Below are 17349 nucleotides of genomic sequence, written 5' to 3' on the forward strand. Positions count from 1 at the left end.
CCATGGTAACCATGGGGTGTGGTTGCCATGGAAACCATGTTGTTCTGTTCCCATAGTAACCATTGGGTTGTGTTTCCATGGCAAACATGGGGTTGTGTTGCCATGGTAACCATGGAGTTGTGTTGCCATGGAAACCATGGGGTATTCTTGACATGGCAACCATGGCGTTGTGTTTCCATGGCAACCGTGTGGTAGTGTTGCCATGGTAACCATGGGGTATGGTTGCCATGGAAACCATGGGGTTCTGTTACCATAGTAACCATGCGGTTGTGTTTCAATGGCAAACATGGGGTTCTGTTGCAATGGTAACCATGGGGTTGTGTTCCCATGGCAACCAAGAGGTTCTGTTTCCATAGCAACCATGGGGTTGGATTGCCATGGCAACCATGGTATTCTGTTGCCATGATAACAATGGCCTTGTGTTTCCATGGAAACCATAGTGTTTTCTTACGATGCTAACCATGGTGTTTTGTTGCTATGGTAACCATGGTGTTTTGTTGCCATGGTAACAATGCTGTTTTGTTTCCATGGAAACCATGTGGTTGTGTTGCCATGGTAACCATGTGGTTGTGTTGCCATGGCAACCATGGGATTGTGTTACAATGGTAACCATGGGGTTGTGTTGCCATGGTAACCATGGGGTTGTGTTGCCATGTCAACCATGGGGTTGTGTTTCCATGAGAACCATGGGGTTGTGTTGCCATGGAAACCATGGGGTTGTGTTTCCATGAGAACCATGGGGTTGTGTTGCCATGGTAAGCATGGGGTTGGGTTGCCATGGCAACCATGGGGTTCTGTTGCCATACTGACCATGGGGTTGTGTTCCCATGCCAACCAACGTGTTCTGTTACCATGGTAACCATGGGGTTGTGTTGCCATGGTTACCATGAGTTAGAATCATAGAATCATAGAATATCCTGAGTTGGAAGGGACCCTTAAGGATCATCAAGTCCAACTCTTGACACCGCACAGGTCTACTCAAAAGTTCAGACCATGTGCCTAAGTTCACAGTCCAATCTCTTCTTAAATTCATACAGGCTCGGTGCAGTGACCACTTCCCTGGGGAGCCTGTTCCAGTGTGCAACCACCCTCTCTGTGAAGAACCCCCTCCTGACGTCCAGCCTAAATTTCCCCGTGCCTCATCTTAACCCCGTTCCCGCAGGTCCTGTCACTGGTGTTAATGGAGAAAAGGTCTCCTGCCTCTCGACACCCCCTTACGAGGAAGTTGTAGACTGTGATGAGGTCTCCCCTCAGCCTCCTCTTCTCCAGGCTGAACAGGCCCAGTGACCTCAGCCGTTCCTCGTACGTCTTCCCCTCCAGGCCTTTCACCATCTTCGTAGCCCTCCTCTGGACACTTTCCAACAGTTTCATGTCCTTTTTATACTGTGGTGCCCAGAACTGCACACAGTACTCGAGGTGAGGCCGCACCAGCGCAGAGTAGAGCGGGACAATCACCTCCCTTGACCTACTAGCGATGCCGTGCTTGATGCACCCCAGGACACGATTGGCCCTCCTGGCTGCCAGGGCACATTGCTGGCTCATATTCAACTTGCTGTCTACCACGACCCCCAGATCCCTCTCTTCTAGGCTGCTCTCCAGCGTCTCATCGCCCAGTCTGTACATGCAGCCAGGGTTTCCCCGTCCCAGGTGCAGGACCCAGCACTTGCTCTTATTGAACTTCATGTGGTTGGTGATCGCCCAGCTCTCCAACCTGTCCAGATCCCTCTGTAAGGCCTTTACGCCCTCATTTGAGTCCACAACTCCTCCAAGTTTGGTGTCATCAGCAAACTTGCTCAAAATACCCTCTATTCCTACATCCAGATCGTTTATAAAAATATTGAAAAGTACCGGCCCTAAAATGGAGCCTTGAGGGACCCCACTGGTGACCGCCCGCCAGCCTGACACAGCCCAATTTACCATAACCCTTTGGGCCCTGCCCGTTAGCCAATTGCTCACCCATCGTATGATGTTTTTATTTAGCTGTATGGTGGACATTTTGTCCAGTATGATCCTATGGGAAACCGTGTCAAAAGCCTTGCTGAAGTCCAAAAAAATCACATCAGCTGCTTTCCCTTGGTCCACCATACGGGTGATCTTATCATAAAAGGAAATCAGGTTAGTTAGGCAGGACCTACCCTTCACAAACCCATGCTGGCTGGGACCAGTGACTGCTTTGTCCCCCAGGTGTGCCTCAATAAGTCCGAGAACCAACTTCTCCATGATTTTACCAGGCACTGACGTGAGACTGACAGGCCTGTAATTGCTAGGGTCTTCTTTCTGACCCTTCTTGAAAATCGGCACAACATTTGCCAGCTTCCAGTCTACCGGGACCTCTCCAAATTCCCAGGATCGTTGAAAAATAATTGAAAGAGGTTCCGCGATGACATCCGCCAGCTCTTTCAGCACCCAGGTTGAATCCCATCCGGACCCATGGACTTGTAGGGATCCAGGTGGAGTAGCAAATCCTGCACACGTTCAGGGTCAGTTGGGAGTTTGTCATCCCCACCATCCCGGCCCTCCAGCTCAGGGCACCCTGGGTCCCGAAGCCCATCATCGGCATTGAAGACAGAGGCAAAGAAGGCGTTAAGCGTCTCTGCTTTGCCTATGTCATCGTCTGCGAGGAGACCTTCCCTATCAAGGAGCGGCCCTATGTATTCTTTAGTTCTCCTTTTTCCATTTACATATCTAAAAAAACCCTTTTTATTTTCTCTCACAGACACAGCCAGCTTCAACTCTAGCTGTGCTTTGGCCACACGAACTTTCTCCCTACAAACACGAACAGCATCCCTGTATTCTTTCCATGACGCCTGGCCCTCCTTCCAGTAGCGAAACACTCTCTGTTTCCGCCTAATCTCCATTAGAACATTCCTGGTCAGCCATGCCGGCCTCCTGCCCCGCCTGCCTGACTTGCGATATTTTGGAATTGCCTTATCTTGTGCTTCTAGGAGGCATCGCTTAAAGCGTGACCAGCACTGGTGGACATCGAGGCCTTCAAGAGCAGTTTCCCAGGGGACCTTGCTGACTAGTTCCCTGAGCAGCCTGAAGTCCGCTTTCCCCATATCTAGGGATGAGGTTTTGGTGGCACTTTTCCTTCTGTCACCATAAATTTTGAACTCAACCACTTCATGGTCGCTATGACCGAGGCGGCCACCAATCACCACATCTCCCACCAGACCCTCTCTGTTTTCTAGCAACAGGTCTAGGAGGGCACCTTTCCTAGTTGGCTCCGTTAGCACCTGCACCAAGAAGTTATCATCTAGGTGCTTCATGAACCTCCTGGACTTGCTCGTGTCAGCCATGTGGCACTCCCAGTTAACGTCCGGCAAGTTGAAGTCCCCCATAAGGACAAGGGGAGTTAATCTCGAGGCCTCTCTTAGTTCTGTAAAGAATAATTTATCGGCGCTATCATCCTGGCCAGGCGGTCTGTAATAGACTCCCACAACGACATCCCCTTTATTCGTTTGTCCCTTGATCCTTACCCAGAGGCTCTCAACTTTGCCATCGCCGACCTGAAGTTCCACACAGTCCAGCCCCTGCTTCACATACATCGCCACCCCACCACCTCGCCTACCCTGCCTGTCCCTCCTGAAGAGCCTGTAACCATCTATCGCAACACCCCAGTCACAGGACTCATCCCACCAGGTTTCGCTTATGCCGATGATGTCGTAGTTGCGGGACTGGGCCAGGACTTCTAGCTCATCTGTTTTATTCCTCATACTGCGTGCGTTTGTGTAAAAGCATTTCAAGTGCGTCTCCTTACACTCAGCACCTTGTGGATCTGACCGAAGGACCTCACTGGCACACAGCCCCTCTGATTCTAGCGTACCATCCCTTAGGTCTTCACCGGCGTGCCTGGTTTTAGCCCCTTCCCCCTTCGACTCTAGTTTAAAGCCCTATCTATCAGCCCTGCCAACTCCTGACCAAAGATCCTTACCCCTCTCCGAGAGAGGCGCATCCCATCCGGTGCCATCAGGCCCGGTGTAGCGTAGACCTTCCCGTGATCAAAGAAACCAAAATTCTGCCGGTCACACCAGTCTCGAAGCCACGAGTTTATGTGAACAGCACGTCTTTCAGCTTCGATCCCCCCTATCGGAAGGACAGAGGCAAACACCACCTGCGCCCCTGATCCTCTAAGTAGTCGCCCCAAATCCCTAAAGTCTCTTTTGATCTCCTTCGGACTTCTCGTTGCTACTTCATCGCTACCAGCCTGAAAGACCAGTAGCGGGTAGTAGTCAGTGGGCTGTACCAGGCGCTTGACTTTCTTGGCAAAGTCTCTCACCCGAGCCCCAGGGAGGCAACAGACTTCTCTGCGGGTTGGGTCCGGTTGGCATATCGGTCCCTCTGTCCCTTTCAGGAGGGAGCCCCCCATAACAATAGCCCTTCTTTCTTTTTTGAAGGATGAAGTGGCAATGCGACGTGTAGGTCGCATTGTCTTAGGCGCCCCCTCCAACTGGGACGGGCTTTTGTCTACTTTGTCATTTAGATTGTCTTGCTCTAGTCCCTCATATCGATTATTTAAGGGTAGATGAGAAGGTGAGGTGGGCAGAGAGAGGGCTCGCCTACCACCCCGAATAGGCACCTGCCTCCATTCCCCCCCTTGATCTAGGTCTCCTCCCGCTGCCTGGCAGGAGGAGGGAACCTCCGTCTTCTGCGTAACAGGAGACACCTGTGCTGTGGCAGTCTCGTGAGCCTGCCTCAGAGAGGGTAGAGCGCACCTCCACCAGTCAATTTCCCTCTCTGATTCCCTGATGCTCCTGAGCCTGTTCACCTCCTCCTGGAGCTCCGCTACCTGGCTGAGCAGTTCTTCAACCTGGGCACACCTCCCACAGGCATACCCACCACTGCTGTCGGAGACCGACAGAAGGCTGGGGCACACTCTGCAGCCCAGGACCTGGACGGCTGCGTGTTTCCCCGAGCCCTCTGTCTGAGTAGCCACACTGGCGACTGTGGCTGGAGATGCCGCATGAGATTCGGAGGCCACGGTTTTCTGCCTGGTCGATACCATGGTCAGGTTCTACTCAAGCAGGTTACAAGCACCGAAGGGAGAGGCAGCTGCAACAGAGCGACGATGGGCCCCCCGCTCGCCCTGCCCGCGCGAACTGCCGCGCAAACTGCCACGCCCTTCGACGTGCCATGCCCTGTTTGCCCGTCCTATTCGCCGTGCTCCTGGTCGCTCGCGCTCCCTAGGGGCAACTTTTAAACAGCCTGCGAGGGGGCACTGCTGGCTCCGCCCTCGCCTCGTCAGCCTCCCTCGCGAGGACAGCCGGGTCCCGGCGGCTCCCCCGAGTGGCCTCGATGCCGGACAAAAAGCCCTGCCCGCCTCGGTCCCCTGCTCCGCTGCAGAACACGTCTGCCCCGGAGCCGATCGCCTCAGCAAATGGCTCTAAAACGGTGGCAACGCCTGTTTTAAATAGCCCGCCACTGACGTTGCTGGCTCCGCCCTCGCCTCGTCAGCCTCCCTCGTGAGGACAGCCGGGTCCCGGCGGCTCCCCCGAGTGGCCTCAATGCCGGACAAAAAGCCCTGCCCGCCTCGGTCCCCTGCTCCACTGCAGAACACGTCTGCCCCGGAGCCGATCGCCTCAGCAAAATGGGTTTAGGTTGCCATGTCAACCATGGTGTTTTGTTGCCATGGCAACCATGTGGTTTTGTTGCCATGGACACCATGGGTTTGGGTTGCCATGGAAACCATGAGGTTTTGTTACCATGGCAAACATGGGGTTGTGTTGCTATGGCAACCATGGGGATGGGTTCCATGGCAACCATTGGGCTCTTTTGCCATGGAAACCATGGGGTATTCTTGCCATGGCAACCATGGGGTTGTGTTTCCATGGCAACCGTGGGGTTGTTTTGCCATGGTAACCGTGGGGTGTGGTTGCCATGGAAATCATGGGGTTCTGTTGCCATAGTAACCATGGGGTTGTGTTTCCATGGCAAACATGGGGTTTTGTTTCCATGGTAACCATGGGGTTGTGTTGCCATGGTAACCATGTGGTTGTTTGTCCATTGCTAACATGCGTTTGTGTTGCCATGGTAACTATGGGTTTGGGTTGCCATGGTAACCATGGGGATGCCTTATGGAGGTAAACATGGGGTTTTGTTACCATGGAAACCATGGGGTTGTGTTCCCATGGCAACCGTGGGTTGTGTTTCCATGGACACCATGGTGTTGTGTTGCCTTGTTAACAATGGGGTTGTGTTGGAATGGCACCCATAGCGTTTTGTTGCCATGGTTACTATGAAGTTGTGTTGCCATGGCAACCATGGAATTGTGTTGCCATGGAAACCTTGGGGTAGTGTTGCCATGCCAGCCATGGGGTTGTGTTTCCATGGACACCATGGGGTTGTGTTGCCATGGTAAACATGGGGATGTGTTGCCATGGCAACAATGGGACTGTTTTTCCATGGTAACCATTGGGTTGTGTTGCCATGGCAACCATGGCATTTTGTTGCCATGGTAAATATGCGGCTGAGTTGCCATGGCAAACATGGGGTTCTGATGCCATGGCAACCATGGGGTTGTGTTTCCATGGGAACCATGGGTTTGTGTTGCCATGGTAAACATGGGGTTGTGTTTCCATTTCAACCATAGGGTTGTGTTGCCATGGTAACCATGGGATTGGTTTGCCATGGAAACCACGGTGTTGTGTTGCCATGGCAACAATAGTGTTTTGTTTAAATTTTAACCATGTGGTTGTGTTGCCATGGTAACCATGGTGTTGTGTTGCCATGGTAACCATGGGGTTGTGTTGCCATGTCAACCATGGGGTTGTGTTTCCATGGCAACCATGGGGTTGTGTTGCCATGGTAACCATGGGGTTGTGTTGCCATGGCAACCATGGGCCTGTGTTGCCATGGAAACCATGGCGTTTTATTGCCATGGTAACAATGGGCTTGTGTTGCCATGGCAACCATGGCCTTTTGTTGACAAGGTAAATATGCGGCTGAGTTGCCATGGCAAACATGGGGTTCTGATGCCATTGGAGCCATGGTGTTGTGTAGCCATGGCATCCATGGGGTTTTCTTGCCATGTAAACCTTGGGGTTGTGTTTCCATTGCAACCATGGGCCTGTGTTGCCATGGTAACCATGGGGTTCTGTTGCCATGGCAACCATGAAGTTGTGTTGCCATGGTAACCATGGGTTTGGGTTGCCATGGTAACCATGTGGTTTTGTTACCATGGCAAACATGGGGTTGTGTTGCCATGGACACCATGGGGTTTTGTTGCCGTGGTAACCATGGGGTTGTATTGCCATGGCAAATATGGGGTTGGGTTCAATCGCAACCATTGGGTTGTGTTGCCATGACAACCATGGGGATGGGTTCCATGGAAACCATGGGGTTTTGTTACCATGGAAACCATGGAGTTGTGTTTCCATGGCAACCATAGGGTTGTGTTGCCATAGCAACCATGAGGTTTTGTTGCCATGGTAACCATGGGGTTGTGTTGCCATGGCAACCATGGCATTGTGTTGCCATGGTAACCATGGGGATGTGTTGCCATGTCAACCATGGGGTTGTGTTTCCATGGGAACCATGGGCCTGTGTTGCCATGGCAACCATGGCGTTTTTTTGCCATGGTAACAATGGGATTCGATTGCCATGGCAACCATGGGTTTGTGTTGCCATGGTAACCATGGTATTGGTTTGCCATGGCAACAATGGCTTTGTGTTTCCATGGGAACCATGGTTTTGTGTTGCCATGGTAAACATGGGGTTGTTTTTCCATTGCAAGCATAGGGTTTTGTTACCATGGCAACCATGGGGTTTTGATGCCATGGCAACCATGGCGTTTTGTTGCCATGGTAACCATGGGATTGGTTTGCCATGGCAACCATGGGGTTGTGTTTCCATGGCAACTGTGGGGTTGGTTTGACATGGTAAGCATGGGGTTGGGTTACCATGGTAATCATGGCATTGGTTTGCCATGGGAACCATGGGGTTTTGTTGCCATGGTAACCATGGGGTTGTGTGGCCATGTCAACCATGGGGTTGTGTTTCCATGGGAACCATGGGTTTGTGTTGCCATGGTAAACATGGGGTTGTGATACCATTGCAAACATAGGGTTTTGTTACCATGGGAACCATGGTGTTTTGCTGCAATGGTAACCATTGTGTTGTGTTGCCATGGCAACAATGGTGTTTAGTTGAAATTGTAACCATGTGGTTGTGTTGCCATGGTAACCATGGGGTTGGATTCCCATGGCAACCATGCGGTTCTGTTTCCATAGCAACCATGGGATTGGTTTGCCATGGCAACCATGGAATTTTGTTGCCACGGTAACCATGGGCTTGTGTTGCCATGGTAACCATGGGTTTGTGTTGCCATGTCAACCATGGGGTTGTGTTGCCATGGTAACCATGGGGTTGGATTCCCATGGCAACCAGGCGGTTCTGTTTCCATAGCAACCATGGGATTGGTTTGCCATGGCAACCATGGAATTTTGTTGCCACGGTAACCATGGGCTTGTGTTGCCATGGTAACCATGGGTTTGTGTTGCCATGTCAACCATGGGGTTGTGTTTCCATGGGAACCATGGGGTTGTGTTGCCATGGCAACCATGGCTTTTTGTTGTCATGGTAAATATGCGGCTGAGTTGCCATGGCAACCATGGGGTTTTGATGCCATGGTAACCATGGTGTTGTGTTGCCATGGCAACAATGGTGTTTTGTTAAAATTGTAACCATGTGGTTGTGTTGCCATGGTAACCATGGGATTGTGTTGCCATGGTAGCCATGGGATTGTGTTGCCATGGTAAACATGGGGTTGTGTTGCCATGGCAAACATGGCGTTGGTTTTCATGGTAAATATGCGGCAGAGTTGCCATGGAAACCATGGGGTTCTGATGCCATGGCAGCCATGGTGTTGTGTTGCAATGGTAACCATGGGGTTGTGTTTCCATAGAAACCATGGGTTTGTGTCGCCATGGTAACCATGGGGTTGTATTTCCATGGCAAACTTGGGCCTGTGTTGCCATGGCAACCATGGCGTTTTGTTGCCATGGTAACAATGGTGTTGTGTTGCCATGGAAATCATGGAATTTTGTTGCCATGGAAACCTTTTGGTTTGGTTGCCATGGAACGCATGGTGTTTTGTTGCCATTGGAACCATGGGGTTGTGTAGCCATGGGAACCATGGGGTTGTGTTGCCATGGCAACCATGGCATTGGTTTTCATGGAAAATATGCGGCAGGGTTGCCATGGCAACCATGGGGCTCTGATGCCATGGCAGCCATGGGGTTGTGTTGCCATGGTAACCATCGGATTGGTTTGCCATGGCAACCATGGCGTTGTGTTTCCATGGCTACCGTGGGGTTGTGTTGCCATGGTAAACGTGGGGTTGTATTTCCATTGAAACCGTTGGGTTTTGTTTCCATGGGAACCATGGTGTTGTGTTGCCATGGTAACAATGGTGTTTTGTTTAAATTGTAACCATGTGTTTGTGTTGCCATGGTAACCATGGGGTGGGGTTCCCATAGCAACCAAGGGGTTCTGTTTCCATAGGAACCATGGGGCTGTGTTGCCATGGCAACCATGGTATTCTGTTGCCATGGTAACCATGGGCTTGTGTTTCCATGGACACCATGGGGTTGTGTTGCCATGGTAAACACGGGGTTGTGTTGCCATGGCAACCATGGGATTGTTTTTCCATGGTAACCATGGGGTTGTGTTGCCATGGCAACCATGGCGTTTTGTTACCATGGTAAATATGCGGCTGAGTTGCCATGGCAACATGGATTTCTGATGCCATAGCAACCATGGGGTTGTGTTGCCATGGCAACAATGGCGTTTTGTTTAAATTGTAACCATGTGGTTGTGTTGCCATGGTAACCATGGGGATGGGTTCCATGGCAACCACTGGGTTGTGTTGCCATGGCAGCCATGGGGATGGGTTCCATGGCAACCATGGGGTTTTGTTACCATGGCAACCATGGTGTTGTGTTGCCATGGACACCATGGGGTTTTGTTGCCATGGTAACCATGGGGTTTTGTTGCCATGGCAACCATGGGATTGTGTTGCCATGGTAACCATGGGGTTGTGTTGCCATGTCAACCATGGGGTTGTGTTTCCATGGAACCATGGGGTTGTGTTGCTATGGTAACCATGGGGTTGTGTTTCCATGGGAACCATGGGCCTGTGGTGCCATGGCAACCATGGCGTTTTTTTGCCATGGTAACGATTGGGTTCGATTGCCATGGCAACCATGGGGTTGTGTTGCCATGGTAACCAAGGGATTGGTTTGCCATGGCAACAATGGCTTTGTGTTTCCATGGGAACCATGAGTTTGTGTTGCCATGGTAAACATGGGGTTGTGTTTGCATTGCAAGCATAGGGTTTTGTTACCATGGCAACCATGGGGTTTTGATGCCACGGTAACCATGGTGTTGTGTTGCCATGGCCACAATGGTGTTTTGTTTAAATTTTAACCATATGGTTGTGTTGCCATGGTAAGTATTAGGTTGAGTTGCCATGTCAACCATGGTTTCGTGTTGCCATGGCTACCATGTTGTTGTGTTGCCATTGAAACCATGGGGTTCTGTTTCCATGGCAACCATGGAGTTTTGTAACTTTGGAAACCATGGGGTTGTGTTGCCATGGTAACCATGGGGTTGTGTTGCCATGTCAACCAGGGGGTTGTGTTTAAATGGCAAACTTGGGCCTGTGTTGCCATGGCAAGCATGGCGTTTTGTTGCCATGGAAACCTTTTGGTTTTGTTGCCATGGAAAGCATGGTGTTTTTTTGCCTTTGGAACCGTGGGGTTGTGTAGCCATGGTAACCATGGGGTTGTGTTGCCATGGCAACCATGGAGTTTTGTTGCCATGGTAAATATGCGGCTGAGTTGCCATGGCAACATGGATTTCTGATGCCATAGCAAGCATGGGGTTTTGTTTCCATGGCAACAATGGTGTTTTGTTTAAATTGTAACCATGTGGTTGTGTAGCCATGGTAACCATGGGGTTGTGTTGCCATGGCAACCGTGGGGTTGTGTTGCCATGGTAACTACTAAGTTGAGTGGCCATGGTAACCATGGTTTTGTGTTTCCATGGCTACCATGGTGTTCTGTTGCCATTGAAACCGTGGGCTTGAGTTTCCATGGCAACCATGGCGTTTTGTTACCTTGGCAACCATGGGGTTGTGTTCCCATGGTAACCATGGGGATGGGTTCCATGGCAACCACTGGGTTGTGTTGCCATGTCAACCATGGGGTTGTGTTTCCGTGGCAACCATGGGGTTGTGTTGCCATGGTAACCATGGGATTGTGTTGCCATGGCAACCATGGGCCTGTGTTGCCATGGCAACCATGGCGTTTTTTTGCCATGGTAACAATGGGGTTCGATTGCCATGGCAACCATGGGGTTGTGTTTCCATGGTAACCATGGGATTGCTTTGCCATGGCAACTATGGCTTTGTGTTTCCATGGGAACCATGGGTTTGTGTTGCCATGGTAAACATGGGGTTGTGTTTGCATTGCAAGCATAGGGTTTTGTTACCATGGCAACCATGGGGTTTTGATGCCATGGTAACCATGGTGTTGTGTTGCCATGGCAACAATGGTGTTTTGTTTAAATTTTAACCATGTGGTTGTGTTGCCATGGTAACCATGGTGTTGTGTTGCCATGGTAACCATGGGGTTGTGTTGCCATGTCAACCATGGGGTTGTGTTTCCATGGCAACCATGGGGTTGTGTTGCCATGGTAACCATGGGGTTGTGTTTCCATGGCAACCATGGGCCTGTGTTGCCATGGAAACCATGGCGTTTTATTGCCATGGTAACAATGGGCTTGTGTTGCCATGGCAACCATGGCCTTTTGTTGACAAGGTAAATATGCGGCTGAGTTGCCATGGCAAACATGGGGTTCTGATGCCATTGGAGCCATGGTGTTGTGTAGCCATGGCATCCATGGGGTTTTCTTGCCATGTAAACCTTGGGCTTGTGTTTCCATTGCAACCATGGGCCTGTGTTGCCATGGTAACCATGGGGTTCTGTTGCCATGGCAACCATGAAGTTGTGTTGCCATGGTAACCATGGGTTTGGGTTGCCATGGTAACCATGTGGTTTTGTTACCATGGCAAACATGGGGTTGTGTTGCCATGGACACCATGGGGTTTTGTTGCCGTGGTAACCATGGGGTTGTATTGCCATGGCAACAATGGTGTTTTGTTTAAATGTTAACCATGTTGTTGTGTTGCCATGGTAACCATGGGGTTGTGTTGCCATGGTAACCATGGGGTTGTGTTGCCATGGCAACCATGAAGTTGTGTTTCCATGGCAACCATGGGTTTCGGTTGCAAAGGTAACAATGTGGTTTTGGTACTATGGCAATCATGGGGTTGTGTTGCCATGGCAAATATGGGGTTGGGTTCAATCGCAACCACTGGGTTGTGTTGCCATGACAACCATGGGGATGGGTTCCATGGTAACCATGTGGTTTTGTTACCATGGCAAACATGGGGTTGTGTTGCCATGGACACCATGGGGTTTTGTTGCCGTGGTAACCATGGGGTTGTATTGCCATGGCAAATATGGGGTTGGGTTCAATCGCAACCATTGGGTTGTGTTGCCATGACAACCATGGGGATGGGTTCCATGGAAACCATGGGGTTTTGTTACCATGGAAACCATGGAGTTGTGTTTCCATGGCAACCATAGGGTTGTGTTGCCATAGCAACCATGAGGTTTTGTTGCCATGGTAACCATGGGGTTGTGTTGCCATGGCAACCATGGCATTGTGTTGCCATGGTAACCATGGGGATGTGTTGCCATGTCAACCATGGGGTTGTGTTTCCATGGGAACCATGGGCCTGTGTTGCCATGGCAACCATGGCGTTTTTTTTGCCATGGTAACAATGGGATTCGATTGCCATGGCAACCATGGGTTTGTGTTGCCATGGTAACCATGGTATTGGTTTGCCATGGCAACAATGGCTTTGTGTTTCCATGGGAACCATGGTTTTGTGTTGCCATGGTAAACATGGGGTTGTGTTTGCATTGCAAGCATAGGGTTTTGTTACCATGGCAACCATGGGGTTTTGATGCCATGGCAACCATGGCGTTTTGTTGCCATGGTAACCATGGGATTGGTTTGCCATGGCAACCATGGGGTTGTGTTTCCATGGCAACTGTGGGGTTGGTTTGACATGGTAAGCATGGGGTTGGGTTACCATGGTAATCATGGCATTGGTTTGCCATGGGAACCATGGGGTTTTGTTGCCATGGTAACCATGGGGTTGTGTGGCCATGTCAACCATGGGGTTGTGTTTCCATGGGAACCATGGGTTTGTGTTGCCATGGTAAACATGGGGTTGTGATACCATTGCAAACATAGGGTTTTGTTACCATGGGAACCATGGTGTTTTGCTGCAATGGTAACCATTGTGTTGTGTTGCCATGGCAACAATGGTGTTTAGTTGAAATTGTAACCATGTGGTTGTGTTGCCATGGTAACCATGGGGTTGGATTCCCATGGCAACCATGCGGTTCTGTTTCCATAGCAACCATGGGATTGGTTTGCCATGGCAACCATGGAATTTTGTTGCCACGGTAACCATGGGCTTGTGTTGCCATGGTAACCATGGGTTTGTGTTGCCATGTCAACCATGGGGTTGTGTTTCCATGGGAACCATGGGGTTGTGTTGCCATGGCAACCATGGCTTTTTGTTGTCATGGTAAATATGCGGCTGAGTTGCCATGGCAACCATGGGGTTTTGATGCCATGGTAACCATGGTGTTGTGTTGCCATGGCAACAATGGTGTTTTGTTAAAATTGTAACCATGTGGTTGTGTTGCCATGGTAACCATGGGATTGTGTTGCCATGGTAGCCATGGGATTGTGTTGCCATGGTAAACATGGGGTTGTGTTGCCATGGCAAACATGGCGTTGGTTTTCATGGTAAATATGCGGCAGAGTTGCCATGGAAACCATGGGGTTCTGATGCCATGGCAGCCATGGTGTTGTGTTGCAATGGTAACCATGGGGTTGTGTTTCCATAGAAACCATGGGTTTGTGTCGCCATGGTAACCATGGGGTTGTATTTCCATGGCAAACTTGGGTCTGTGTTGCCATGCCAACCATGGCGTTTTGTTGCCATGGTAACAATGGTGTTGTGTTGCCATGGAAATCATGGAATTTTGTTGCCATGGAAACCTTTTGGTTTGGTTGCCATGGAACGCATGGTGTTTTGTTGCCATTGGAACCATGGGGTTGTGTAGCCATGGGAACCATGGGGTTGTGTTGCCATGGCAACCATGGCATTGGTTTTCATGGAAAATATGCGGCAGAGTTGCCATGGCAACCATGGGGTTCTGATGCCATGGCAGCCATGGGGTTGTGTTGCCATGGTAACCATCGGATTGGTTTGCCATGGCAACCATGGCGTTGTGTTTCCATGGCTACCGTGGGGTTGTGTTGCCATGGTAAACGTGGGGTTGTATTTCCATTGCAACCGTTGGGTTTTGTTTCCATGGGAACCATGGTGTTTTGTTACCATGGTAAATATGCGGCTGAGTTGCCATGGCAACATGGATTTCTGATGCCATGGCAACCATGGGGTTGTGTTGCCATGGCAACAATGGCGTTTTGTTTGGGGATGGCTTACGAAGGCAACCATCAGGTTTTGTTACCATGGCAACCATGGGGTTGTGTTGTCATGGCAAACATGGATTGTGTTTCCATTGCAACCATGGGCCTGTGTTGCCATGGTAACCATGGGGTTCTGTTGCCATGGCAACCATGAAGTTGTGTTGCCATGGTAACCATGGGTTTGGGTTGCCATGGTAACCATGTGGTTTTGTTACCATGGCAAACATGGGGTTGTGTTGCCATGGACACCATGGGGTTTTGTTGCCGTGGTAACCATGGGGTTGTATTGCCATGGCAACAATGGTGTTTTGTTTAAATGTTAACCATGTTGTTGTGTTGCCATGGTAACCATGGGGTTGTGTTGCCATGGTAACCATGGGGTTGTGTTGCCATGGCAACCATGGGGTTGTGTTGCCATGGCAACCATGGGTTTCGGTTGCAAAGGTAACAATGTGGTTTTGGTACTATGGCAATCATGGGGTTGTGTTGCCATGGCAAATATGGGGTTGGGTTCAATCGCAACCATTGGGTTGTGTTGCCATGACAACCATGGGGATGGCTTCCATGGAAACCATGGGGTTTTGTTACCATGGAAACCATGGGGTTGTGTTTCCATGGCAACCATAGGGTTGTGTTGCCATAGCAACCATGAGGTTTTGTTGCCATGGTAACCATGGGGTTGTGTTGCCATGGCAACCATGGCATTGTGTTGCCATGGTAACCATTGGGATGTGTTGCCATGTCAACCATGGGGTTGTGTTTCCATGGGAACCATGGGCCTGTGTTGCCATGGCAACCATGGCGTTTTTTTGCCATGGTAACAATGGGATTCGATTGCCATGGCAACCATGGGTTTGTGTTGCCATGGTAACCATGGTATTGGTTTGCCATGGCAACAATGGCTTTGTGTTTCCATGGGAACCATGGTTTTGTGTTGCCATGGTAAACATGGGGTTGTTTTTCCATTGCAAGCATAGGGTTTTGTTACCATGGCAACCATGGGGTTTTAATGCCATGGCAACCATGGCGTTTTGTTGCCATGGTAACCATGGGATTGGTTTGCCATGGCAACCATGGGGTTGTGTTTCCATGGCAACTGTGGGGTTGGTTTGACATGGTAAGCATGGGGTTGGGTTACCATGGTAATCATGGCATTGGTTTGCCATGGGAACCATGGGGTTTTGTTGCCATGGTAACCATGGTGTTGTGTTGCCATGTCAACCATGGGGTTGTGTTTCCATGGGAACCATGGGTTTGTGTTGCCATGGTAAACATGGGGTTGTGATACCATTGCAAACATAGGGTTTTGTTACCATGGGAACCATGGTGTTTTGCTGCAATGGTAACCATTGTGTTGTGTTGCCATGGCAACAATGGTGTTTAGTTGAAATTGTAACCATGTGGTTGTGTTGCCATGGTAACCATGGGGTTGGATTCCCATGGCAACCATGCGGTTCTGTTTCCATAGCAACCATGGGATTGGTTTCCCATGGCAACCATGGAATTTTGTTGCCACGGTAACCATGGGCTTGTGTTGCCATGGTAACCATGGGTTTGTGTTGCCATGTCAACCATGGGGTTGTGTTGCCATGGTAACCATGGGGTTGGATTCCCATGGCAACCAGGCGGTTCTGTTTCCATAGCAACCATGGGATTGGTTTGCCATGGCAACCATGGAATTTTGTTGCCACGGTAACCATGGGCTTGTGTTACCATGGTAACCATGGGTTTGTGTTGCCATGTCAACCATGGGGTTGTGTTGCCATGGGAACCATGGGGTTGTGTTGCCATGGCAACAATGGTGTTTTGTTAAAATTGTAACCATGTGGTTGTGTTGCCATGGTACCAATGGGATTGTCTTGCCATGGTAGCCATGGGGTTGTGTTGCCATGTAAACCATGGAGTTGTGTTTCCATGGAACCATGGGGTTGTGTTGCCATGGTAACCATGGGGTTGTGTTGTCATGTAAACCATGGAGTTGTGTTTCCATGGAACCATGGGGTTGTGTTGCTATGGTAACCATGGGGTTGTGTTTCCATGGGAACCATGGGCCTGTGTTGCCATGGCAACCATGGCATTGGTTTGCCATGGCAACAATGGCTTTGTGTTTCCATGGGAACCATGAGTTTGTGTTGCCATGGTAAACATGGGGTTGTGTTTGCATTGCAAGCATAGGGTTTTGTTACCATGGCAACCATGGGGTTTTGATGCCACGGTAACCATGGTGTTGTGTTGACATGGCCACAATGGTGTTTTGTTTAAATTTTAACCATATGGTTGTGTTGCCATGGTAAGTATTAGGTTGAGTTGCCATGTCAACCATGGTTTCGTGTTGCCATGGCTACCATGTTGTTGTGTTGCCATTGAAACCATGGGGTTCTGTTTCCATGGCAACCATGGAGTTTTGTAACTTTGGAAACCATGGGGTTGTGTTGCCATGGTAACCATGGGGTTGTGTTGCCATGTCAACCAGGGGGTTGTGTTTAAATGGCAAACTTGGGCCTGTGTTGCCATGGCAAGCATGGCGTTTTGTTGCCATGGAAACCTTTTGGTTTTGTTGCCATGGAAAGCATGGTGTTTTTTTGCCTTTGGAACCATGGGGTTGTGTAGCCATGGTAACCATGGGGTTGTGTTGCCATGGCAACCATGGCATTGGTTTCCATGGAAAATATGCGGCAGAGTTGCCATGGCAACCATGGGGTTCTGATGCCATGGCAGCCATGGGGTTGTGTTGCCATGGTAACCATCGGATTGGTTTGCCATGGCAAC

This window comes from Aythya ferina (assembly GCF_964211825.1).
Source record: "Aythya ferina genome assembly, chromosome: 8".
Taxonomy (NCBI): domain Eukaryota; kingdom Metazoa; phylum Chordata; class Aves; order Anseriformes; family Anatidae; genus Aythya; species Aythya ferina.